This window comes from Leopardus geoffroyi, chromosome C1, assembly GCF_018350155.1.
Source record: "Leopardus geoffroyi isolate Oge1 chromosome C1, O.geoffroyi_Oge1_pat1.0, whole genome shotgun sequence".
NCBI classification, from domain to species: Eukaryota; Metazoa; Chordata; class Mammalia; order Carnivora; family Felidae; genus Leopardus; species Leopardus geoffroyi.
In genome coordinates this window covers 127289460-127315861 of record NC_059328.1, presented here as the reverse complement: position 1 = coordinate 127315861, position 26402 = coordinate 127289460, and the positions used below count along the sequence as shown (strand labels likewise).

General features: G+C 37.8%; 1 protein-coding gene across 32 annotated transcripts in view; it reads right to left on the bottom strand.

Annotated features, from left to right (window-relative positions):
• Positions 1–26402, bottom strand: part of R3HDM1 (R3H domain containing 1) — a 206436-nt gene that overhangs the window by 131226 nt on the left and 48808 nt on the right. For 6 of the 32 annotated variants that reach the window (XM_045479624.1, XM_045479633.1, XM_045479634.1 and 3 more), the window contains exon 1: positions 20268–20439. The exons of 19 other annotated variants lie outside the window; for them this stretch is intronic. The gene's annotated coding sequence lies outside the window, so the exon portion shown is untranslated. Of the gene's footprint in view, positions 1–20267; positions 20441–26402 lie in introns of those variants that run through there. 7 more of the 32 variants (XM_045479639.1, XM_045479642.1, XM_045479654.1 and 4 more) reach the window with 2 other exon arrangements.

The window sequence follows — 26402 nt, the reverse complement described above, 5'->3', positions numbered from 1 at the left end:
ACTTCAGTATGATTTTTCTAAGTTCTAACTTTTTCTCTCATAAAATGGTAGACACAAGATGGCAGCACTCACTAAACAGCTAAATTACTACGTTTTTTTGCAAAGTGATTCGTGATTCAATCATGAAGCCTTGAAATTTGAAATTCTAAAAAAGCAAAGGCTGTAATCCATATAAGAAATTAAAAAAAAAGCAACAGTGCAAGGGCTAATGAAGAAGAGGCACAATGTGAAGAGGCAAATACTTAGTTCTGAAGAACCCCAATGAACCTTAAAGACACCCAGTCCAATCTAATTTACCACACAAGCTATTAGCACTTAGAGGTGAAGTGACTTGTCCAAAGTCACACAACAAATGTGTGTGACCAATAATTGTCAATATTCCACACCCCTTGATAAATTACATAAATGATTCTGAACCAAAATGACCAGTTACTATTTCCTGGGAAAGAGATAATTATCAAGTGCAGTAGCATTACACCAGAGTTTAAATCCCAGATCTGCCAGTTATGACTTTGGTAAATTACTAATCTTTGTGAGCCATAATTTTCTGAGCTATAAAGTAGGAAACAGTGTATTTAGCTCATAAACTTATTGGGAAGAATAAATGTAAACGTAAAGCATCTACTACACCCTCTCCAACAGGTGGGCACTCAAAAATATCAGCTCTTTTCCATGGTTAGAATCATTCTAAGTCAGCAGTTGGCTGAGGCTGAGTTTGCTGTGTGCTGGCTGTACCCTGCATGATAGCAGATTGAAAGGAGGCCCATTAGTGGCTTTGTATACCTCAAGTTTTCCTATGAATATACCCTACAAAGGTCAAAAGAGGAGAACACTAGTTTGTGTGGATGTGGGTATACCTGAGAAAGGAAGTGCTTGCCTGGATACATAGCCTCAAGGGGCTCTCATTCTTAGCCTTCTAATTTAACATTAAAAACTCACAAAATTCTTCGGGTGCTGTTGGTTAAGCTTCAGACTTCAGCTCAGGTCGTGAGCTAACAGCTCGTGGGTTCGAGCCCTGTGTCAGGCTCTGTGGTGACAGCTCAGAGCCTGGAGCCTGCTTTGGATTCTGTGTTTCCCTTTCTCTCTGCCCCTCCCCCGCTTGTACTCTGTCTCTCTCTCTAAAATAAATAAACATTAAAAAAAAATTATAAAATTCTCCATTCTTCTCTGAATACTAATGCTTTTGTTTTAAATAAAATGTTTTTCTTCTCCAAATCTTCAGATAAAAGAGATATTCCAGCTTTCTGGTATTCACTAAAACCAAAACTGTTTTATCTTGGCACAATACCTACACTTCTGCAGGGCTGTATGGCTTCTGGAGTCTGTATGGGCATGTGGGAAGGTCAAGTATAGGACCTACAAGATAGGGATATGGTATCTCTGCCAATGCAATTAGCAGTCAATTAAATGTACCACCTTAATGTAATACATTGTTATACAGTAAGTGAAAGTGACTTAAAAACATACATGAATTTGTTAAGTTTCTCCAACTGAAAGGCAACTTACAGAAAGTTAGCAAAATGTTGGTATTTATTAAGCACATACATCTGAGTATCTACTGTTACTGATATTTGCAAATTGAATGTCTCAAGAATCTGTTTCAATCTAAGAGATGGATATATGTACTCTAAATTCATATTCAACTTTGAATAAACATTACAGCAATTGCTAACACGTTATTAGAACCAAGTCAGAGATCTGATTCTATACAATTTCTGTGCTCCCAGGTAGCCAAAAAAGATAAATGTCTGTATATATAAAATCTTCAGAAGCATATACAAAGGTTGGCACCTACCTGGCACCATAAGCAAAAGGGAATCAAAGGTAAAATTAAAGATTGTAACCTAATAAAATAAACCATAAAGTACAAGGAAAAATAAGAACTATTTTTATAATTATTGGGAAGGGAAGCGCTTACCAAGCACGACATAAAAAATCTAGAAGCTATCAAAGAAATATTAACAAACTTACAATAAAGTTTTAATATTTTGGTATGACAAAGTATAACAAAGACTAAAAGACAAATGATAAAATAACTATTTCTAACACAAAAGGATCAAAGTCTACAAAGTAAAGATGTTTTTATAAATCAAAAGGAAAAAAAGAGAAATGGGGAACAGGCAATCTACAAAAGAAACACAAATAATTACCACCCATAACAAACACTAATATATAGCTTACTATATGCCAGGTACTATTCTACTACCTCTCATTTTTAGTAAATTTTGAGCTCACAACAATTCCAAGTAGGTCCTATTATTATCTCTGTTTTACAGGTTAGAAAACTAAGGCACAGAGAGGATTAAGGGATTTGTCCAAGGTCACCCAGCTAGTAAGCATGGGGACAAGGATATGAATCAGACAGGTGCACCACTCCAGGCTCTTACCCACAATGCTCTATTATCATACATATGTACCAAGAGGAATGACAATTTGCGTTTTTAGAGCACCTATATTTCAAGAATACTTATGTACTAACTCCTCAATATTGTGTTCAATGCAAAAAGTAAAAATTCTTTTCACATGGATAGGATATGTATTGTCCTTTGGTGCACAGGAAGACAGCACTATTAACTTCATATTAATGGTCAGTAAAGCTAATCAAGACTGAATTATCATAACTGCCAAGTATTCATCCAGTTTTTCTTCATTTCTCTATCTCTTGTAAACTTAAGTATCAAGCCATGCAAACCTGGTTGGCAATAAGGATTCAGTTTGTGGTTAAGGAACAATGTGAAGCCTAGTAGTTTCCAAATGATAAATAAGCACAGTTATGTTTGTCTTCTTCTCCAAGGAGACAATGCAGGGCGGAATTAGGATCAACATTCGTAAATACAGACTATGCAATCCATGAAAGTGGAGTTTCTCTAGTGAAAATTTCAGATAGAATTTTCAGCAACAAAATGCAAAACTGATACTGTTAATTCAAAGCATACTTTATTATGCCTAGGCCCTAACGTTTGGTTTGACAGCACAAAAGAACTGAAAAGTTAGGCATAAAAAAAAAACCCAAAAAACTTTACTTTTACGCAACGAAAATCAGTTTATTCTAGGTTAACAAAATATCAAAAAATCAATTGTTTTTGTGTTGAAGAAATCTGGCTCCTACAGGTAAAAATTAAGTACTCTCCCCTTGAATACTGAGGGAAAAAAAGAATAACATTACTGAAGTTATCTGAAATAGAATTTGGCAAAGTACACTGCATCTTCCCTCCGTTATGACTACCTGGTTATTAATTGTCATTTCATTAGATGAACACAATGCTGTATTTCTTCCTGTAGGGTAAAACATGTAACCAGGGAGGCACATTTATGAAAACAAGACCAATACACATCAGCTTCTCCTAAGGTTAGCAATCAACACAACCAATTGCTTAAAGGCCTCTAGTGAGAAAGACAAGGAAAACAGTTTATGCTGTACTTGGAAAGAATGTAAATTCACATTCTCATAGTCACTTGAACAAGAATATAAGCACCAACATTTCAAAATGCTAAATGTCTAAGTGATTTATAAACAGTTACTAGCATACAAAAATTTAGTGAGGAACCACAAAAGGCAACAAAGCTGCAGTAAGTATTAGCTACGTTTTAAAAGAACAAAGGAGAAGAACTACCTTGACCTAAAGGAGTCTGTGAAACCCAAGAGAGGTGGTTAGCAATGACATTTATCAACAAATACATAAAATGATTTTAAGATGGTATTTAGGAGGGGAAGAGACTTTTGGTAAGTGGAAGAATGGGCACAAATAACTTATCAGTTGAGTGCTACAAGACTATGAGACAAATTACTTTTATTTTTTAATATGAAATTTATTGTGAAATTGATATCCATACAACACCCAGCGCTCATCCCAACAGGTGCCTTCCTCAATACCCACCACCCACCTTCCCTCCCTCCCACCCCCCATCAACCCTGATTGTTCTCAGTTTTTTAAGAGTCTCCCATGGTTGGGCTCCCTCCCTCTCTTTTTTTTTCCTTCCCCTCCCCCATGGTCTTCTGCTTAGTTTCTCAGGATCCACATAACAGTGAAAACATGGTATTTGTCTTTCTCTGTATGACTTCTTTCGCTTAGCATAACACTCTCCAGGTCCATCCACATTGCTACAGAAGGCCATATTTCATTCTTTCTCATTGTCAAGTAGTATTCTATCGTATATATAAACCACAACTTCTTTATCCATTCATCAGTTGATGGACATTTAGGCTCTTTCCATAATTTGGCTATTGTTGAAAGTGCTGCTGTAAACATTTGGGTACAAGTGCCCCTATGCATCAGCACTCTTGTACCCCTTGAGTAAATTCCTAACAGTGCTATTGCTGGGTCATATGGTAGATTTATTTTTAATTTTTTGAGGAAACTCCACACTGTTTTCCAGGGTGGCCGCACCAGTGTGCATTCCCACCAACAGTGCAAGAGGGTTCCCATTTCTCCACATCCTTGCCAGCATTTTACAGTCTCTTGATTTGCTCATTTTAGCCACTCTGACTGGCATGAGGTGGTATCTGAGTGTGGTTTTGATTTGTATTTCCCTGATGAGAAGTGACGTCGAGCATCTTTTCATGTGCCTGTTGGCCATCTGGATGTCTTCTTTAGAGAAGTGTCTACTCATGTTTTCTGCCCGTTTCTTCACTGGATTATTTGTTTTTCAGGTGTGGAGTTTGGTGAGTTCTTTATACATTTTGGATACTAGCCCTTTGTCCGATATGTCATTTACAAATATCTTTTCCCATTCTATTGGTTGCTTTTAGTTTTGTTGATTGTTTCCTTTGCAGTGCAGAAGCTTTTTATCTTCATGAGGTCCCAAGAGTTCATTTTCGCTTTTAATTCCCTTGCCTTTGGAGATGGGTCAAGTAAGAAACTGCTGCGGCTGAGGTCAGAGAGTTTTTTTTCCTGCTTTCTCCTCTAGGGTTTTGATGGTTTCCTGTCTCACATTCAGGTCCTTTATCCATTTTGAGTTTATTTTTGTGAATGGTGTAAGAAAGTGGTCTAGTTTCATTCTTCTGCATGTTGCTGTCTAGTTCTGCCAGCACCATTTGTTAAAGAGACTGTCTTTTTCCATTGGATATTCTTTCCTCCTTGTCAAAGATTAGTTGGCCATACTTTTGTGGGTCCAATTCTGGAGTTTCTATTCTATCCCAAAGGTCTATGTGTCTGTTTTTGTGCCAACAGCATGCTGTCTTCATGAATACAGCTTTGTAGGAGAGATTAAAGTCTGGGGTTGTAATGCCTCCTGCTTTGGTCTTCTTCAATATTACTTTGGCTATGCAGGGTCTTTTGTGGTTCCATACAAATTTTAGGATTGCTTGTTCTAGCTTCGAGAAGAATGCTGGTGCAATTTTGATTGGGATTGCATTGAATGTGTAGGTAGCTTTGGGTAGTAGTGACATTTTAACAATATTTATTCTTCCAATCCATGAGCACGGAATGTTTTTCCATTTCTTTATATCTTCTTCAATTTTCTTCATAAGCTTTCTATAGTTTTCAGCATACAGATCTTTTACATCTTTGGTTAGGTTTATTCCTAGGTATTTTATGATTTTGGGGGCAATTGTGAATGGGATCAGTTTCTTTATTTGTCTTTCTGTTGCTTCATTATTAGTGTATAAGAATGCAACTGATTTCTGTACATTGATTTTGCATCCTGCGACTTTGCTGAATTCATGTATCAGTTGTAGCAGACTTTTGGTGGAGTCTCTTGGGTTTTCCAGGTATAATATCATGTCATCTGCAAAAAATGAAAGCTTGATTTCATCTTTGCCAATTTTGATGTCTTTGATTTCCTTTTGTTGTCTGATTGCTGATGCTAGCACTTCCAACACTATGTTAAACAACAGCGGTGAGAGTGGACATCCCTGTTGTGTTCCTGATCTCAGGGAGAAAGCTCTCAGTTTTTCCTCATCCATTTCACTATGGGCTTTTCATAAATGGCTTTTATGATGTTTAAGTATGTTCCTTCTATCCTGACTTTCTTGAGGGTTTTTATTAAGAAAGGATACTGAATTTTGTCAAATGCTTTTTCTGCATCGATTAACAGGATCATATGGTTCTTATCTTTTCTTTTATTAATGTGATGTATCATGTTGATTGATTTGCAAATGTTGAAACAGCCCTGCAGCCCAGGAATGAATCTCACTTGATCATGGTGAATAATTCTTTTTATATGCTGTTGAAGTCGATTTGCTAGTATCTTATTGAGAATTTTTGCATCCATATACATCAGGGATATTGGCCTGTAGTTCTCTTTTTTTGCTGGGTCTCTGTCTGGTTTAGGAATCAAAGTAATGAGTCTGGAAGTTTTCCTTCCCTTTCTATTTCTTGGAACAGCTTGAGAAGGATAGGTATTATCTCTGCTTTAAATGTCTGCTAGAATTCCCCAGGGAAGCCATCTAGTCCTGGACTTTTATTTGTGGAACAATTTCTTCACCGGTTATGAGTCTGTTCAAGTTTTCTATTTCTTCCTGTTTGAGTTTTGGAAGGGTGTGGGTGCTTAGGAATTTGTCCATTTCTTCCAGGTTGTCCAGTTTGTTGGCATATAGTTTTTTATAATTGCTGATAATTGCTTGTATTTCTGAGGGATTGGTTGCAATAGTTCCATTTTCATTCATGATTTTATCTATTTGGGTCCTCTTCCTTTTCTTTTTGAGAAGCCTGGCTAGAGGTTTATCAATTTTGTTTATCTTTTCAAAAAACCAACTCTTGGTTTCATGGATCTGCTTTACAGTTTTTTTAGATTCTATATTGTTTATTTCTGCTCTGATCTTTATTATTTCTCTTCTTCTGCTGGGTTTGGGGTGTCTTTGCTGCTCTGCTTCTATTTCCTTTAGGTGTGCTGATAGATTCTGTATTTGGGATTTTTCTTGTTTATTGAGATAGGCCTGGATGGCAACGTATTTTCCTCTCAGGACTGCCTTCACTGCATCCCAGAGTGTTTGGATTGTTGTATTTTCATTTTCGTTTGTTTCCATATATTTTTAAATGTCTTTTCTAATTGCCTGGTTGACCCATTGTTTCCTTAGTAGGGTGTTCTTTAACCCCCGTGCTTTTGGAGGTTTTCCAGACTTTTTCCTGTGGTCGATTTCAAGTTTCATAGCATTGTGGTCTCAAAGGATGCATGGTATGATCTCAATTCTTGTATACTTATGAAGGGCTGTTTTGTGACCCAGTATGTGATCTATCTTGGAGAATGTTCCATGTGCACTCGAGAAGAAAGTATATTCTGTTGCTTTGGGATGCAGAGTTCTAAATATATCTGTCAAGTCCATCTGATCCAATGTATCATTCAGGGCCCTTGTTTCTTTATTGACCGTGTGTCTAGATGATCTATCCATTGCTGTGAGTGGGGTGTTAAAGTCCCCTGCAATTACCACATTCTTATCAATAAGGTTGCTTATGTTTGTGACTGTTTTATATATTTGGGGACTCCCATATTCAGCACATAATTGTTAGCTCTTCCTGATGGATAGACCCTGTAATTATTATATGATGCCCTTCTTCATCTGTTGTTACAGCCTTTAAAGTCTAGTTTGTTTGATATTAGTATGGCTACTCCAGCTTTCTTTTGACTTCCAGTAGCATGATAGATAGTTCTCCATCCCCTCATTTTCAATCTGAAGGTGTTCTCAGGTCTAAAATGAATCTCTTGTAGACAGCAAATAGATGGGTCTTGTTTTTTTTATCCATTCTGATACCCTATGTCTTTTGGTTGGAGCATTGAGTCCATTTACATTCAGTGTTATTATTGAAAGATATGGGTTTAGAGTCATTGGATGTCTGTAGGTTTCATGCTTGCAGTGGTGTCTCTGGTACTTTGTCTCACAGGATTCCCCTTAGGATCTCTTGCAGGGCTGGTTTAGTGGTGATGAATTCTTTCAGTTTTTGTTTGGGAAGACCTTTATCTCTCCTTCTATTCTGAATGACAGACTTGCTGGATAAAGAATTCTCGGCTGCATATTTTTTCTGTTTATCACATTGAAGATTTCCTGCCATTCCTTTCGAGCCTGTCAAGTTTCAGCAGATAGGTCTGCCACTAGTCTTACAGGTCTCCCTTTGTAGGTTAGAGCCTGTTTATCCCTAGCTGCCTTCAGAATTTTCTCTTTATCCTTGTATTTTGCCAGTTTCACTATGATATTTCGTGCAGAAGATCGATTCAACTTCCGTCTGAAGGGAGTTTCTGTGCCTCTTGGATTTCAGTGCCTTTTTCCTTCCCCAGATCAGGGAAGGTCTCAGCTATTATTTCTTCAAGTACACCTTCAGCCCCTTTGTCTCTCTCTTCCTCTTCTGGAATTCCTATGATACAAATATTGTTACGTTTGATTGCATCACTTAGTTCTCTAATTCTCCCCTCATACTCCTGGATTTTGTTTTTTTCTCAGCTTCCTCTTTTTCCATAATTTCATCTTCTAATTCACCTATTCTCTCCTCTGCCTCTTCAATCCGTGCTGTGGTTGCCTCCATTTTATTTTGCACCTCATTTATAGCATTTTTAGCTCCTCTTGACTGTTTCTTGGTCCCTTGATATCTGTAGAAATAGATTCTCTGCTGTCCTCTATACTTTTTTAAGCCCAGTGATTAATTTTATGACTATTATTCTAAATTCTTGTTCCATTATACTGCCTAAATCGTTTTTGATCAATTTGTTAGCTGTCGCTACTTCCTGGAGTTTCTTTTGAGGAGAATTCTTCCGTTTTGTCATTTAGGGTAGTCCCTGGGGTGGCTCCAAACTGCAGGGCACTTCCCTTGTGCTGTCCAGAGTAACTTGTGTTGGTGGATGGGGCTGCACTCAGAGCTGATGTCTGTCCCCAGCTCACCGCTGGGGCCACGGTCAGACTGGTGTGTACCTTATCGTCCCCTCTCCTAGGGGCAGGACTCACTGTGGAGTGGTGTGGTCCCTGTCTGGGCTACTTGCACACTGCCAGGCTTGTGGTGCTGCTTTGATGGGATGCGGCCAAGGGCGAATTAGCTGGGGTGGATCTGCAAGGTGCACAGGGGCGGGAGGGGCAGGCTTAGCTCGCTTTGCCATTGGTGGTTCCCTGTGGAAGGAGTCCTGCAGCACCGGGAGGGAGGCAGGTAGTCCGTTGGAGGGATGGATCCACAGAAGCACAGCACTGGGTGTTTGCACGGTGCAAGCAAGTTCAGTGATGGGAACTGGTTCCCTTTGGGATTTCGGCTGGGGGATGGGAGAGGGAGATGGCGCTGGCCAGTGCCTTTGTTCCACGCTGAGCTGAGCTCTGTCTTCTGGGGCTCAACACCTCTCCCTCCCAGTGTCCTCTCGCCCTCCCGCTCTCTGAGCAGAGCTGTTTACTTATAACATTCTAGATGTTAAGTCCCGTTGGCTGTCGGAGCTCACGTAGTCCGGCTCCTCTGCTTTTGCAAGCGAGACTCGGGGTCGGGGGCTCTGCCTTGCTGGACGGGCTGCCCCTCCACCGCCCCGGCTCCTTCCTGCCAGTCTGTGTAGCGCACACTGCCTTTCTGCCCTTCCTACCCTCCTCCGTGGGCCTCTTGTCTACGCTTGGCTCTGGAGAGTCCGTTCTGCTCATCTTCTGGCTGTTTTCTGGGTTATTTAGGCAGATGTGGGTGGAATCTAAGCGATCAGCAGGACGCCGTGATCCCAGTGTCCTCCTACGTCGCCATCTTCCAATCTCTATTTCGACAACTTACTTTTAGAGAAGATGTGATACAGAGAATTAAGGTGTTACATGAACATGTTGCATTCTGAGCGGAGAAATGGAGAAGACAGGAAAAAGAAGCCCATTTAATGACAACAGAGTACATAAACTGAGGTTGAAGAAAACAAAAAAATATATGTAGAGGTGGTAAGGGCATGACACAATGTGTGATCTTAAATGAAGTTTAAATTCTTCATATCTTACAGCCTAACACTTCTAGATCTACACACTAAGGAAATGCATACACTTATGTAAGTAGCCATGTACAAAAACACCCACTGAATTGTTTCATTTAAAAGCAAAGAACAGGGGCGCCTGGGTGGCTCAGCCAGTTGAGCGTCCAACTTGGGCTCAGGTCATGATCTCGCGGTCTTTGAGTTCAAGCCCCACGTCAGGCTCTGTGCTAACAGTTCAGAGCCTAGAGCCTGCTTCAGATTCTGTCTCTCTCTCTCTCTCTCTCAGTCTCTCTCTGCCCCTCCCCCACTCATGCTCTCTGTCTCTCTCTCCGTGTCCAAAATAAATAAACAAAAAAATTTTTAAAAATTTTAAAAGCAAAGAATGGGAAAAACCAAATGTGTGCCAACAGACAAACTGACTTTTAAAAGCATACGAACTGTAGTACACCCCTACTGCACAATATGATCAACAATTAAAATGAAGTAAATAAAGCTCTATCAACATAAGTCTCTAAGAATGAATGTTAGAACGTTTAGTGAAAAAGCAGGATGATCTCTACAATACAATGCAACTTATGTAAAAATTTAAAAATCACACAAGCATTGATGGCAAAGGTACTCATTTATTTCAAGTTAGTAATTTTCTCTGGGGAGGGAAAGGAAAAAAGGTTTTAGGTGAGACAGAAAAAGGACTTCAATCGTGTCTTTTTTTTTTTTTTTAAATTTTTTTTTTTTCAACGTTTATTTATTTTTGGGACAGAGAGAGACAGAGCATGAATGGGGGAGGGGCAGAGAGAGAGGGAGACACAGAATCGGAAACAGGCTCCAGGCTCTGAGCCATCAGCCCAGAGCCCGACGCGGGGCTCGAACTCACGGACCGCGAGATCGTGACCTGGCTGAAGTCGGACGCTTAACCGACTGCGCCACCCAGGCGCCCCTTCAATCGTGTCTTTATGATTCTAGTTCTTAAAAAAAAATCTGTAGAAAATACAACAAAAGGTTAGCATTGCTAATTTTGAGAAGTCCTCAATGTTTGCTATAATGCTCCTTTTTTTGGTCTTGACATTTTTCATTAAAACATGTTGTAAAAACAAACAGGAGAATACCATCAAAGGATGGATATATTTGAAGTCAAGATTAGAAGTTTACTCTTCATCTCATGAGGGAAAGAAAGCCTGAATAATAGAGGAACTCATTTTAAGAGAAGCCACAGAGAACTATTTCAGTTACAATTGTAGATGGACTCTGTTCTAGCATGTAAAATGTTGTATAAATTGTGGTGGGAAGTGACTAGAGCATAGACAAAAGATTGAGAGATGAAGGCTGAAAATGAGAAAAAGATTTCATCCATTGATTCTCATCTTTTGATTAGACACTATATGCAAAGCGCTCTGATTGATAAGGATATAGCAGTGAACTTGGCAGACATGCTTATGTGCTACTGCAGGGACAAAGTCAATAAGATCATTACTGATTGTGATATATACTTTAAAATCAGTATTAACAGCAAACTCTTAAATACCTATTATTATTTACAAAGCACTATTCCCAAAGCTTTCAATGTATTAATTAATTTAACTCTCATAACCCTATCAGATTGGTGCTCTTATTATCCCAATTTTACAAGTGAGGAAACTGAAGCCGAGAAAGAATAATCAGCTTGTCCAAGGTTATAAGACTTGTAAGTGGCAGAGTTAGAATTTCAAATCAGATAGTCTGGTTCCAGAGACCTTGCTATTAGACATTACCTATATATACTACCTCTAGAAATGAAGAAATTACTATAACAGAAAGTAACTACTTGGGGGAAGTAAACTAGATACAGAGATGGTCAGAAAAAAGATTAGGGCTGTGATAGCTGGAATAGTCATGACACAATGAAGATGTAGGTGGTGCTCGCTACCCAAACACAGGCAAAAAATAAGGGGGAAAAAAGGATTTGGTGCAGAACAATTTCAGTTATGCATGCAGTAAGTTTAGGGTGCCTTTGGGACATTTAGGTGGAAAAATCTAACAGGAAGTTGGCTGACCTGGAGCTAAGGAGAGGAGGCAGGGCTGATGCTATTTAAGTAGAATCACTGTATAGATGGAGGCTTTGAATTATCATTATAGATGAAGATGCTAAGAATCCATCAAGCAGGGTAAGAAGTGGGCTTGGGAAAGAATCCCTAGGGAACAACAAACCCTAGAGAGAGGAGCAGGGAGGCAGAGTAACAAAAAGTCTACCAGATTTGGGGGCACCTGGGTGGCTCATTTGGTTAAGCGTCCAACTTCAGCTCAGGTCATGATCTCACGATTTGTGGGATTGAGTCCTGCATCAGGCTCTGTGCTGATGGCATGAGCCTGCTTAAGATTCTCTCTCTCTCTCTCTCTCTCTCTCTTTCTCTCTCTCTCTCTCTCTCTGCCTCTCCTCCCACAGGATAAATAAATAAACTGTCAGAATAAATAAACTAAAAAAAAAAAAATTCTACCAGATTTGGCAAGAAAGTTAGCAAAAGACACAAAGTTAGTACAACACTGTCAGGATGGAGAGTGCATAGGCCAAAGAGTAGCTAGGAAAGAAGGGAGGGGGAGAAGCTGGAGGTTTAAGAGGAAAATAAAGGTTAAGAATGAGAAGGAAAATCTAAAGTGGAAAGAAATGAAGACATGGAGTCAGAAGCACAAGTAGAGGGATAAACCCTGAAAGTATTCACTGTCCTCAGAACCAGAATGGAATGGGACAGGAAACTGAGGGAATTCATATCTAATAAACCCTTTTTCTAATTCAAAGAACATTACTTGCTAGAAGTCAGGAAGTTGGGATGGCTGTGGGAGCTGGGCAGAAGAGTGGGTGAGGACAAATACTGGAGTGAGTCCCTAACTGGAGGCTCATTTTAAGGCTAACACCAATATCCAGAACTGTTTGGGCACAGTTCTTGGGGAGACTACAAGACTGGAGGGTTTCTATAATTCTGTAACTGAGGTCAGTGTAAAGGGAGTGATTTTTAAAAAATTAAAAAAATTTTGTTTTAATGTTTACTTATTTTTGAGAGAAAGAAAGAGAGAGAGAGAGAGAGAGCGAGAGCGAGCGAGCGAGTGAGAGAGCATGGGGGTTGGGCAGAGAGAAAGAGACACAGAATCTGAAGCAGGCTCCAGGCTCTGAGCTACGTGCCCAGAGCCCTTCGGGGGCTCAAACTCACGAACAGTGAGATTGTGATCTGACCTGAAGTCAGATGCTTAACCAACTGAGCCACCCAGGTGTCCTGTGATTTAAACGAGATAGCTCAGGTGCACCCTGGCTACAGTCCAGGCTAAATGTCCTTTCTCAGCCATTCCAGCTCTAACTTTGCATCACTGTGTGGCACAGTGCTTAAGAAGCCTAATAATGCCAAATCAAAACATAGAAAGTTAGAAATTAGGAAAGCTGGCATACTAAAAGAACTCTACACATATCTTTACATAGCAGGGGTCCTAGTTTGAGCCAAAACAGAAGCTGAAGAGAACGTTTTCATTAGTGAACCAAAGCAGCAGAGAAGTGGGAGACAAACAGCTTACAGTGCCCCGGTGATGAAGCCCAGCACAGAAGATTCTAGGGAATATGGTACCTTGAAGACTAATGTTGGATGCTCTAAGAGATGGAATCTTGGGCAGGGACATGAGCAAGTTTACAGCAAGCACCAGCAAAAGTGGCAGTGGGCCAGAGGAGGGCAAAATTTGAAGAGTGTAAAAGGGCTGTTCATGAGCTCCCAGAAGCTACCCTGGAGAATCATGGGGTAACCAGGTGAGATTCTAAAGGCATTTAGACATTAGGAGAGAAAGGCAAGAGACAATGCAATAAAGTGAGGGCCATTAATGTAACTCTATACCTGAAGGCTTTATTAACTTACTAGCAAGGATAAAATGTATTTTGCCTGAATTCTAAACCTATCACACAGTCCAGGATTAAACTGGGAGCTCCCTACTTATGTGTTTTGTTAAATGTAGGATCGAAATAGATCAGGTTGTAATAACCTCTCCTCTTGGCACATAAAATCTCTTCTAAAGACTACAGAGAAAAAAAGACTGGTCTTACCATCTGATCATACTTTGGGAAATAAACAACATTTAAAGGTTTAGATTCCTGAAAACTGGGCATAGATAATGAGGATGAGATAGTTCTGATAGTTTATGCTAATGAGGTGACTCCTGGTAGGCCCCTAAGTAGTTTATGCTAATGAATGACCCAGGATGAGGACAGGTCACAACAGAAAGACTAGCCAACCAGGTTATTAGCAAGTTGGGATTTTGAGCTATGTGATATCATATGACCTCTTAGAAGGGAAGAATGGGGTTGGAGTTTGAGTTTAACTGCATGACCAATGGTTCAATCTGTCATGCCTATGTAACGCCAACTGCAATGAAAACTCTGAATGCTGAAGCTTGCGTGAGCTTCTGCATATTGTCACATATCACTGTACGGGAGGATAACACATCCTAACTCCACAGAGAGAGGGCAAGGGAAGCTTTGCATCTGGGACCCTCCTAGATCTTGTGTTATGTGTCTTTCCTTTGTTTGGCACAGACTGTATCCTTTATAATAAAACTAATTTTAAGTACAGCACTTTCCTGAGTTCTGTAAAATGTTATAGTCAATTATTAATCCCGAGGGGGTAACAGGAACCTTCAAATTTGTAGCCAGCTGGTCAGAAGTGAGGGTGGCCTCGTGTCTGAAGTGAGAGTAGATTTGTGGGGGATTGTGCCCTTAATCGGTGAAGTTAGGCCTAACTCTGGGTTAGCTGGTATTAGAAGTCACTGCCATTACCAACCTTTTGCAATGTCTAGTCCCATTTACTACATTCCTTACTAATGTATTTTGTGCTGGGTTCATAGCATATTTGTAGTTTATAGTTCATGAATAAAAGTGAACATCATCTTGAGCACAAGCCCAGTTTATCTTTATTCAATCATTCTTAATGCCATCACTGAGAAGGTATATACTTTACATAGACTATGGCAAGTGCTAGGGTATACTGTAAGAAACCTTTAGTCTTTGTGGTATTGTAGCTAAACTCTGATGTGGTGTTCCCTTTACTCCTTCAAAATGCTATTTTACTTGATTTTTTTTTTTCTCTGTATCACTAATATAACTAATTTACCTCCATGTACTTTTTACCCCTGACTAGCATTTGTTATCATAGGATCACAGTGAAACTTCTTTGAAGGCCTTTAAAGCATTAAACTCTGTCATCAAAGAGTCTTAGTAAAACACATGCTGGGCTTCTGGCACATTTTTCTAATCCACCCAAAGGTTCTTCGATGGTGTAATGTATTTTGTCCACATGTGAAACTTCATATTGTTTCTAGCATTTGAATCAGTAGGTCTAACATAACCCATTTCTTTCTTAATGACAAAAATATTTCCTTTATAGGATTTTAATTTAGGTTACAATTGGCAGACATTCTGCTTTATAACCACTAATGTGCCACCCTTCACTTCTTGAATTGCCAACCACATTCTTTCTAACAAAGGATCACAAGCCTCTTTCAAGAAAGCACCTAGGGATTATGTTGGGGAGGGGGTGGCAGAAGGAAGCTCAAAAATCTTTTATTTCTTTTGGTCAAAGAGCATTTCATGCTAAGTAAAAATAGCTTAAAAACAGCTGGAGGTAGAACAGGTGTTGTCTTTCAGTTGCCCTCATCCACCTTCATACTCTACAAAAGGATGTGTACAACAAAGTGCAAACACTTTTACAGCTTGAGGATGCTATGAGGCATGAGTGAACACCGCTGAGACCTTCATGGTCTCCAGAATCCAACACTATACACTGAACTAGGAGAATGAGCAGACAAAACTTCTCTTTAAAACACCTAAGGTTCTGTCCAATTTAATTGGTTCAAATGCCTATGGCTTTGCACAAAGTGAAGAAATTTTGAGTCTAATAAAATTTCAGATCTGATTTTTTAATGACTTTCATTATTTCCTAGCTATGTCTACCACGCTGAATTGTTTTAGTAGTTATTAATTCTTAATACATCTCTCGCTTTCTTTACAACTATCTCATTGGAAGCTCAGTGGGGGCATGCAGTCCTCAATTATTTTGGTGTTCATTTTCTACCTATGAAAAGAAGCTCTCTCTCTGGTGATCCCATGTAACAGTCTGGCATCAGGTGTGCTTGGTAATCAGTCACTGCATATGTTCAAACTACTTTATAAAACTACTATGTTTTTATGGAAGTACCTGATGTTAAAGGAGGAAAACATACACCCTCCTAAGCATTTGAAAATAAAGGGAAAAAGAGAAAATGTTAAATCCACAGAATAGACTGAGTAAATTTATAGACACCATAAAGCAGCAATTCTTAATTATTTTTAACCATGAAAGGATCCTCTTGAAAATCCCATTAAATCTAAGGATCTTTTCAGCAGAAATGCAGCACTCATACATGTGTATGTTCACAGACATTTTTGCTTGTGGTTTTCAGGATTTCTTGGTTCTCAGAAGCATATACGTGAATCCTAGTTAGCAACTCTTGTTTTGTATTTTAAATGTAACATTTTTATATGCATGTTGTACATAAAGTATGAAATATGTATATATATATATGTGTGTGTGTGTGTGTGTGTGTGCGCGCGCGCGCATGTGCTCACGCACACACACACACTTCCCCTCCCCCCCAAACCTGCTTTGGTCAAGTGAGGTGAGGTTACATCAAGATACATCAACTGGGCTTCATGCTTTCCCCTAGTTACTAAAGCTCATGTGTGGAATTCTATGGCTTAGAGGAACTTAGTCTGAAAAATTAAAAACCACTGTATTAATTCCATTAAAGATAATCTGTATCAGGCAGAAAAAAAGTTGGTCAGCCAGAAAGGTGTGATGAGAAGGTTTACAGAGACAATGACTTTTTGGTCCTATTTCACCACCACCCCATGGCCCACGGGACCAGGAGTCTGATTATACAGCAGAGACAATTATACAGTAGGGCAGGAATCAAAGAATGTATAAACAACAAGTGCAACGTAATTTCATAGGAGGGATATATGTGAAAATGACATTTAACTCTGCTCTGAAAAGATTTTCATCTTACGTATCTTTCTTGGCTTCTTAAACATATATAACTTGTTAACTGTGAATTTCATTTTCTTCCCTGATAGTTCTATGCTAGTTATCACAAAACTACAGTGCTGTTTTAAGATACATAATGCCTTCATCAAATTGCTTTTTTAATTTGCTTTACAAAACAAAGTAAACACAATATGATGACAGTTGCTAGGTTTGTGACTATGTAAACTTAGGTAAACGTTAAGTGAATTTCTGTTCTTCAGAATATTAAAAAAATTTTTTTTTAATGTTTTATTTGAGAGAGAGAGACAGAGAGAGAGAGAAAGAGACCGAGCATGAGTGGGGGAGGGGGAGGGGGAGAGACAGAGGGAGACACAGAATCCAAAGCAGGCTCTGAGCTGTCAGCACAGCCCAAGATGGGGCCCGAATCCACAATCTGTGAGATCATGAACTGAGCTGAAGTCTGATGCTTAAATGAGTCACCGAGGTGCCCCCCGAATATTTAAAAATTTTTAAAATGTTTATTTATTTTTGAGAGAGAGAGAGAGAGAGAGAGAGAGAGAGAGAGAGAGAGAGAGACAAAGCATGAGTGGGGGAGGGGCAGAGAAAGAGAGGGAGACACAGAATATGAAACAGGCTCCAGGCTCTGAGGTGTCGGCACAGAGCCCAACATGGGGCTTCAACTCAGGAACACTGAGATCATGACTGAGGCTGAAGTCAGATGCTTAACCAACTGAGACAACTAGGCACCCCACCACCCAGATTATTTTAAATAACTGAGACATGAGATATAAAAAAATTGAGGAAAACATCAAATCTTTAAAACACACATGGGACCTCTCTGTACTATTTTTGCTGCTTCCTATAAATCTATAATTATTTCAAAGTAAAAAGTTAAAAAAATGAAAAAGAAATCCCAACATATGTCCAATTTAACACATTTGGAAAATGCAGAATGGTATCAAAAGCCATACAGGTATAAAAAAAATACAAGTTTATCATAACCTGAAACACAGCTATGAAGTGAAATATTATCTTATTTTAAAAAGTAAAAATTTTAAATCTGCTTTCCAAAAATCTTGAAAAATTAAAAGAAAAACCACTTAAGAAAAAAAGAATTCCCTTTGACAGTGTAAATGTGTATCTTTGGAAGACAAAACATTTTAAATGATAATTTCAACATGTGATCATTTCAATCTACGTATAAGGCCTAAAACATAAGTTTCTAAAAATTAAAACAAATTGAGCAAATGGTAAAATCTGTTTACTTAAAATACATTTAATTATTTACCCATTAATATCTTTGAGAAAGCAAAGAGTTTAATTCAACTAATTAAATTCCAACTAGTAACTGCCATGAATTAACCAAAAAATAAAAAATAAAGTCAAGTGCAGATCTGGTTCCACTGAAAACTGAAAAACTGTTTGACAATGAAAATTTGGAGTGTATGTGTGTGAATAAAGCTTGGACAGGAAACACAGAAAGACCTGAGGATAGGATGGAAAAATGAGCAAAATGTGGAGAGAGAAAGGGGAGGGAGGCAAAAAGACAAGAGAGCAGGGCAGTCAGGGAGACCAGGAGAAACACAAATAGGGTCAGAGAGGCAGGGAGAAGGCAAGGCACAGAAGAGTAAAAGGAAGGTAAGAGAGGAAGAAGGAAGGGGTAGAGGACAGGATAGATAGGAAGATACTGGAAGGGGCACGTTGAGAACCTGAGACAAAGGGAGAGGAAAAGACGGACAGAGAGACCAACAGAAAGGGAGAAGGGATAGACAGAGAAAGACAGAGAGGGAGATACACAGACAGGGAGAAGGAGACAAAAACAGAGAGCGAGACACCAGGGAAAGGGAGAGTCAGATGAATGGAAAAGGAAAGAGAGAGGCAGAGAGACTGACTGAGTCAGAGGGAGAGAGACCCGGAGACACCAGACAGAGATGGACAGAAATGGTAAGAGACAGAGACAAAGTGGAAGAGACCAACAGGCTGGGGGAAGGAAAGAGGAAGAAAAGAAGAGACAAACATTCAGAAAGTCACACACACACACACACACACACACACACACACACACACACACACGGGTGGGGTGGCAGGGGGAGACAGAGAGATGCAACCAGAAACCTAAAGAAAAAAAAAATAATAAAGAGGTAAGATATGAAAGAAAAGTGGAATGTAACAAAAGATGGATAAAAGCAGTTGTAGGCAAGAATTCAGAGTAAGTGCTATTTAATTTTTTTTCTATTTTTCAACATAAAACTTAAAAGAAAACCTGAAGCTTAAAAGAGAAAATGATGAAATTCTCCTGACATTAGGTTGAAATAATGTATCTGATAAAAGACCCTAATTTTAATAACAGCTATTAATATTTTCAACATACTAATTACTGACAGTTGGGAATGAGAAAGAAACCAAAGAAAGAAAGTAATGATATTCAGCACTGGATAATAAGCTATTTAGTGATTTTCCTTCTGTTTCCTCTTAAAAGAGAAGAATTGTTTCTCAAGATCAAAATAATTTTCATACTATGGGGGTGCTGAAAATATCACAGCAATTCCATCCATATACTGGTAAAATGTGGCTAATTTCAGGTTGAAAGCAAGCCAAACTCTGAAAAACCTTTCAAACGTTCCAGTTTTACACACTAATAGACATATTTTAGTAATTCAGTATCACCTATGTGATGAGATCTTGTTTCAAAGAATCATAAAATACCAAGGTAAATGTCAAAATCTTTTAGACAGTATGATGAAAAATAAGATCACTCTTAAAAATTAGTTTTATTAGCATTTGCTTTTGCAATGATACGATTATGCTAATCACAGCAATGACCAGATCTAGATTTTGCTCTTAGTACTTTAAAAATTATTCTACCTCTTCCCTCCAAAAAGGGTACAAATAATTAACATCAGCTCTGAAAGTTAAGGTTCTTAGTTTCTTAATTTCCAAAAGAGTCTCATCTACACTGCATTTGTTCCACAATGAAATTTTTAAGATTCAACAAGCCACACAGCATGTCTATTTAAGATGAACCTGAAAGAGAAATCATTTCTCCAACTGACAATTTGTTCTGCTATACACTAATAACAAGAAGCACACAGGTAAAGTGTTCAATCAATACAGTACAAAGAGTTATCACAAATTTTAGGGGTAGGGGAGGAGAAACTTGTACGACAGCTAAGAAGTAAATGATTCCTATAACTCACTCTATCAACCTACACAAATCTATCTTTGCAAAAATAAGCAAAAATCATTTTAAGACATGCTCTCATTTTGGACATGGTAATAAGGATTTTATCACACATGCCTCTAGCAAAATTATGGTACTAAGTGAACATGAAAAATTCTTCATATATTTGATTACCTTTTGTACACATTTAGCAAATAAATGAAGAGTCACATACATACCTTCATTGTACTGGTGTTTGCTTCATCATACAGAGTGAATGAAGATATACTTTCCATAGTATCTGTAAACTGACGCTCTGCATTGCTCCTCTACAGAGCTCACCGCACACACAGCCAGCTGATTAGCCAGGCATTGGGAGAGCGCTGCTAGTGCAGTCTAAAGCACTTGCCGAGGACTCAGAGACAATAGAAAGTCAACAGCTGTATGTTGTGATGTCAGTAACACTCTAGCCAGTCACCACCCAGAGTATCTGAAATGCATCAGAAGCTATATTGAGCTCTTCATTAGCAATTCAGAAGCAATGATGCAAAAGCCCATGAAACTGTGAATGTGCAAAGACTGTCAGGATTTTTGAGATTTCTCGCTCTGAAAATTTTTTGCAGATTCCTGACCTCACAGATGAAACAAGTTTAGATAACCGTATTTGTTTCCCTAAAAACAAAATGTAAAGAATCTATGCATAGTTAATATATCAGCTTTTTAATAACTCTCTTTGACACTTTTAGTATCACTAACACCAAGTGTATAAAATACAATCTGCCTACAAAAGCTGACATGCCATGATAGTTTTACATCTTCAAGCTGACTTAATTGTCACAAAGAAAATGCATTAAGAGCATAATTCCTTATTTGTTCATTTGTTTTTGCTAAAATTGAAATGAGCTTGCTTATTCTGGCAAGAGCATTACTTCTTCACACCAACAGATGGAGACAGCAAAGAACAGAGATCAGAGAACAATCCTGCCTTGTGTCAGATGCTTGCTGTCTAGATGAGCTCAAGTGGCAGACTTACAAGAAAAGGAATCAACTGAAACCAAATAAAAAAAAAAAATCTTAACAGTCAATAACTAGGAGCAGACACACAAAATAAAATGAAGAAAACATAAAAGCAATTGTGTCTGCTGGTTAAAACATCAAATAAGTAGACAAGTGTGTTTTTAAAATTCTAACCACTTATTTCTATGATTCATACCCAGTATGAAGCACATGGCTGTTTTCCATCCTATGCAATATACAGGAATGTTGTACAGATCCTATGAGACAAGGCTTATTACCTTTACTATCGGAAGAAAAACTGCATACCAAAAGGTTAAAAGTCTTCAAGAGTTGATATGCCCTACAGCCTAAGAGATCAGCAGTTGCACTATTTATCAGCTTAGCAAACAGCAAAACAAAAGTCACTGACTTTTTAACTTGAAAATGTTATTGCTTTTTCAAAAATAGGCTCTATTTCAGCCCTATAAATAGACTTAATAATAGATTTAAGTCCACAAAACCTTCCCTGACTATTCAAATGACAAAGGTGATAAAAGCAGCTAATTTATCAGTGATTCTTGACTGAGAAGTTTCATGTTAATTTACTAAAAGTTTCTCAAAATACCTATTTCCCCAGTGCACAATTCTTACCATGACTTTTCAACTTGAAAATAGGGATAACATCCTCCTTTAGGGTTATTGTCATAAGGTTTAATTAAATTAATATTTACACACTGCTTACTACCTGGCATACTACATTTCCCATATTTTTCTGATAATGGTAGCAAATAAAAGTGTATTAACTTTAATCTTAGGTGATCATTACTGAAACACTCAATATATGTTATATATTACATATTTTTATAATGTAACTGCATATATGTATTAATTGAACAGGAAACACTTAAGTCATAAAGTAGTTTCACTTTGGGGGAGGAAATCTCAGGTTTAGCATTGTTAAAAATGCTACATGGCATCTAAATGTAAGTAATAAGACAACTGAAGCCTCGTTAAGACAAGACACAGAAAAGTATTCAAGGAGTGAACTTCATGGTTCACAAAATGAAAGGAATCCATCCCATGAGGGACATAATCCCTTTGTGTTTATATTATCCACCTTTGCAGTTTATCAGGACCACTGAGAGCAAACAAGGCACCAAGTTAGGCCACATTAATGTTGGGCCATTTGTAAGTAATATATGATAGAAACTTATTATAGCATCTAACTAATTAGTTTATGCTGACTACTGTCCAGTTAACAGTAAGACAGGCAGTCATAATGTCACTTCATTTCTGAGCTTTAGTTTCCTGAACTATAACATGAGGTGTGGACTAGGTAAGAGTGCTCCTGAGGTCTGTTCCAATTGTAAAATTCTATTAATTATTTCATAAATCAAAGAAACATTTTACTAAAGATGTGTAATATAAATAGAAGTGTCTTAACCAAGCCAAGATTCAGGAATTTTGTACTTTTGTTGTTTACTGACAATTATTGGAAATAAGTGTTTTTACTACAGGGGCTCTTCTGGCTAAAAAAGAAAAATAGATCACAGGAAATGAATTTCTTTTCATGTTGCTGTGGTTTCATTTTCAGTAAAAGTAGCAGAATCTTAAGAAAATGAGGAAATTTCCAGGGTTCAAATATCTAGGTCATCTTGTGGTCACCTGGGCTATCACAGAATACGACTTGGAAAGGCTAGCTTACTCAGCACAAGGAGTGTGTTGGAGAGTGGAGAGGTGTAGAAACCCACATTCTTTAGCATGGAATCGTGGAAAGAACCCTCCCTTAGTAGGATAATGTCTTCTGCATCTTATTTTTTTAATACTTCAAAGTGAGGTATTTTTACTTCAAATTACAGAGTTTTCAAAAGGAAACTGTGCTATATTTGTTAATAGGCTATAGCCTTATGATAGTCTCCCTGCCTCCCTTTTGTAACATTGTGAAAATATATATAATCCTAATAAATGTACTTTCACAGTTTAGAAGATGTGTCAAATTCCATATAAAAAAAGAAATTAACAGTAGATTAAGACTTTACCTCAAAAAGGAAAAAGGGAGGAAGACTGCTGGAAAAGGTTACACCAAAAAATTTAAAGATAGTATGATGAATGTCCAAATAGATTTCTGGCTTTACTGGTTCTTAATATTTTGCCACATTTTCTTGCTCCTATCTCTCTGGCTAATGTATTTTTATCATACCCCCAAATTATAATGTTGATAAAATTTTATCTCATGTACTAACCGTACAGTTGACTCCCCCCACCCCGCCCTGTTGTTTGTGAATATCCTCCATAGTTTTTTGGAAAGTCCAGAATTCATCAGTGCCTGGGTGGCTTAGGCGGTTGAGTGTCTGACTCTTGATTTCGGCTCAGGTCATGACCCACCCAGGGTCGTGGGATCGAACCCCACACTGGGCTCAGCACTGAGCATGGAACCTGCTTGAGATTCTCTGTCCCTCTCCCCCATGCTCTCTCTCTAAATTAAAAAAAAATTTTTTTTTAATCTTAAAAAGAAAATCCAGAATCTAATCAAATATAACACTTATATTTGTTATCACATCCCTCTAGTCTTACATAATTTTGCCAATTTTTTTTCCTAATACTGATATATGAAGGGTTCAAGTTGGCTGTCTTGTAGAGTGATTCACAGTGTAAATTTGTCTGATTGTTTCCTCACGATTAGATTCAGATGAAATATTTTCAGAGGAATATTGCATAGGTGTTTTTTGTTTTTCTGGTTTTTTGGTTTGTTTGTCTTGTCCCCTATTACAATACATCAGGAGGAATATAATGTTAGCTTGTCCTGTTACTGGTGATGTTAAATTTGGTCACTTAGTTAAGGTAGAGTCTGCAGGTTGTAAACATACCTTTCCTCTTTATAATTAAAGATTATCAGAAATTGAAGAATAACTTGCTCAGTAGCAGCCTTTATCCAATAGGATTTTGTCATGTATTCTTGATCTTTAGAAGAATCTGTTATTACATTACTGGTTGCAAATACTGATTTTATACTTTCAAGAAAATGTTAACTTTATAAAAGATTAGTTACCCCTAAGATGTCTCTTGTTTATGGTAATCATTTGCTCTTCTTCTTTAGAATGTTTTAGGAAGTATGTAAGAGAATTAGGCTCAAATGTTTTCACCTTTAAAGGTCAAGTATTTAAAAAGGCATGTAAGAGCTAAGGCAACAAAAAGTTAAAGTTTATCAGGAATGTCAGTGATTAGATCTAGACAATTAAATTTCTGTTATTAGTCCCATAGTTGCCCTAGTTCCTATAATTCAGTTGGGAATTAGGTTTTTACCTTCTAACTACAGTTAAACAAGATGTTAGTAGAGTCACTGTGCTTCAGTCTTTGCAGAGGATGTCGAGCATTCTAAGAAGTACAGTATGAAACTTGAGTTGCAAGCAAAAAATTAAATTCATTAATTCATTTCTTTTACTGAGGATTTATTCTTGAAAGTTTCCTTTGTTACCTGACCTTGTTGGCCTATTTTAAGCACATTTTCAAGACATTGTAAGAAACCTTTCTAAATCTGTTTCACTATTTATTTGTGTTGAACACTTACAGGATACAAAGCTGACTTACTAATTAATGATAATAGTATCATTAATGGCAATTAATGGTGTAGTATCCAAAAGAAATATTGAAGGTTCTGTGTCTAATTAGCTAGTTGTAGTTTGTTCCTAAATGAAAGGTTCATTTTCTGTGTATGTTTTTTCCCTTCAGAACCTACTTAATGGTAATAAAACTATATAGTTTAGTGGTGCCTGGGTGGTGCAGTCATTTAAGCATCCTACTCTTGATCTCAGCTCAGGCCATGATCTCACAGTTTGTGAGTTTGAGCCCTGTGTCAGGCTCTGCGCAGATGGTGCAGAGCCTGCTTGGGATTCTTTCTCTCCTCTCCACCCCTCCTCCGCTTGTGTGTGCTCTCTCTCTCTCTCTTTCAACATAAATAAACATACATTTTTTTTTTTTAAACTATACAGTTTAAAATATTTTTAATTATGATTTTTCACTAATTCAGAATTACTTGAATTTATGTCCTAAAATTTTCCAAGCTCAAAGACAAATAGAATCATGTGAAACATTATCATCCATGTTTACAAATGGATTTATCCCTATCTTTCTGACTAGTAGAAATACTCATTTTAATTTTTTAGCCACAGTTAAAGTGGGTTCCTTCATTATTCTGCATTTTAGTTTGTCCATCTGTTTCATAACAAGAGCCTTTATTACAGTTTTTAAGAAAAGCTGCCTCGAATCTATGTTTCTCATAAGTAACAAAGATTTTATCTGAGAAAAAATCATTTGTATCCTTTGATAAAAGCAGTAACCATTTATGGCAAAGTCAGGAACTTGGATATTTGTTTTGGAATACTCAGGCTAGAACTTGATTTTTGCTTCTTACACAAGTCTGGATACCAGAAAGTAAAGGGCATGGTAAAGGGCATTGTCTTTCATGACCTTGAACTACTTTGAAGCACCCTAGTCAGTTCTTTTATAGAATGCCAATTTAGGTTTGCCGTGTTTTCTCATTAGAAATTAGATTAAGATTATGCATTTTTTTTTTTGCAAGAATACCTCTGTAGTGAAATTATACCCTTTTCAGTGCATCCTATCAGGGTACACATAATATTGCTATGTTTTATAACCAGTGATTTTTATTTTGAATACTTGATTAAGGTCGTGTCTGTCATGTTTTTCCTATACAGTTACTATTTTCCCCTTTGTAATTAATAAGTATCCTATGGGGAGGCATTCTGACTTTGAAAACATCTTGTTTCTCATCATAATTTTGCTAATTTTAACATCCATTGATACTTCTTGCATGCAATAATTATTACAATGCTGTTTACCTAAGTGTGATTTTCATTTCCCTCTTCTAAGGCTTACTGGAATTCCATGGTAAGAAAGCACTGTCCCTTCTCCGCCTTTACTTATATATTTATTTTTATGTATGAATATCTGAATATTATTTTATTCTGTGGGTTATAATCCAATACCTGCATTTTAAAAATTACTTTCTGGTACCACATGATGTTCCAGGTTCATCTTTTATTTCCTGGGTCCCAGCCTCAGACAAAACCATTTCTCCAAGGATCCATGTTTTCCTTTTTCTGGAAATGGTATTTAGAGAAGGTCTGGGCACTCATTTGCTCACTGTGACTAGTGTCTCAGGGCTCTTTGTCCCTCTCAAGAGAGAGCTAGGACATACAGATTCATACATCTATGTTTACTTCTGTATTTCTGCATCTGTATATATATTATATCATGGGTTCACACGGATACGTCCAACTCCAGTGAAAACCAAGGTTCATTCTACACTATTCCTTGCACTATTTCTAAGTGCTTTATCCAACAGTCAGAAATCATAC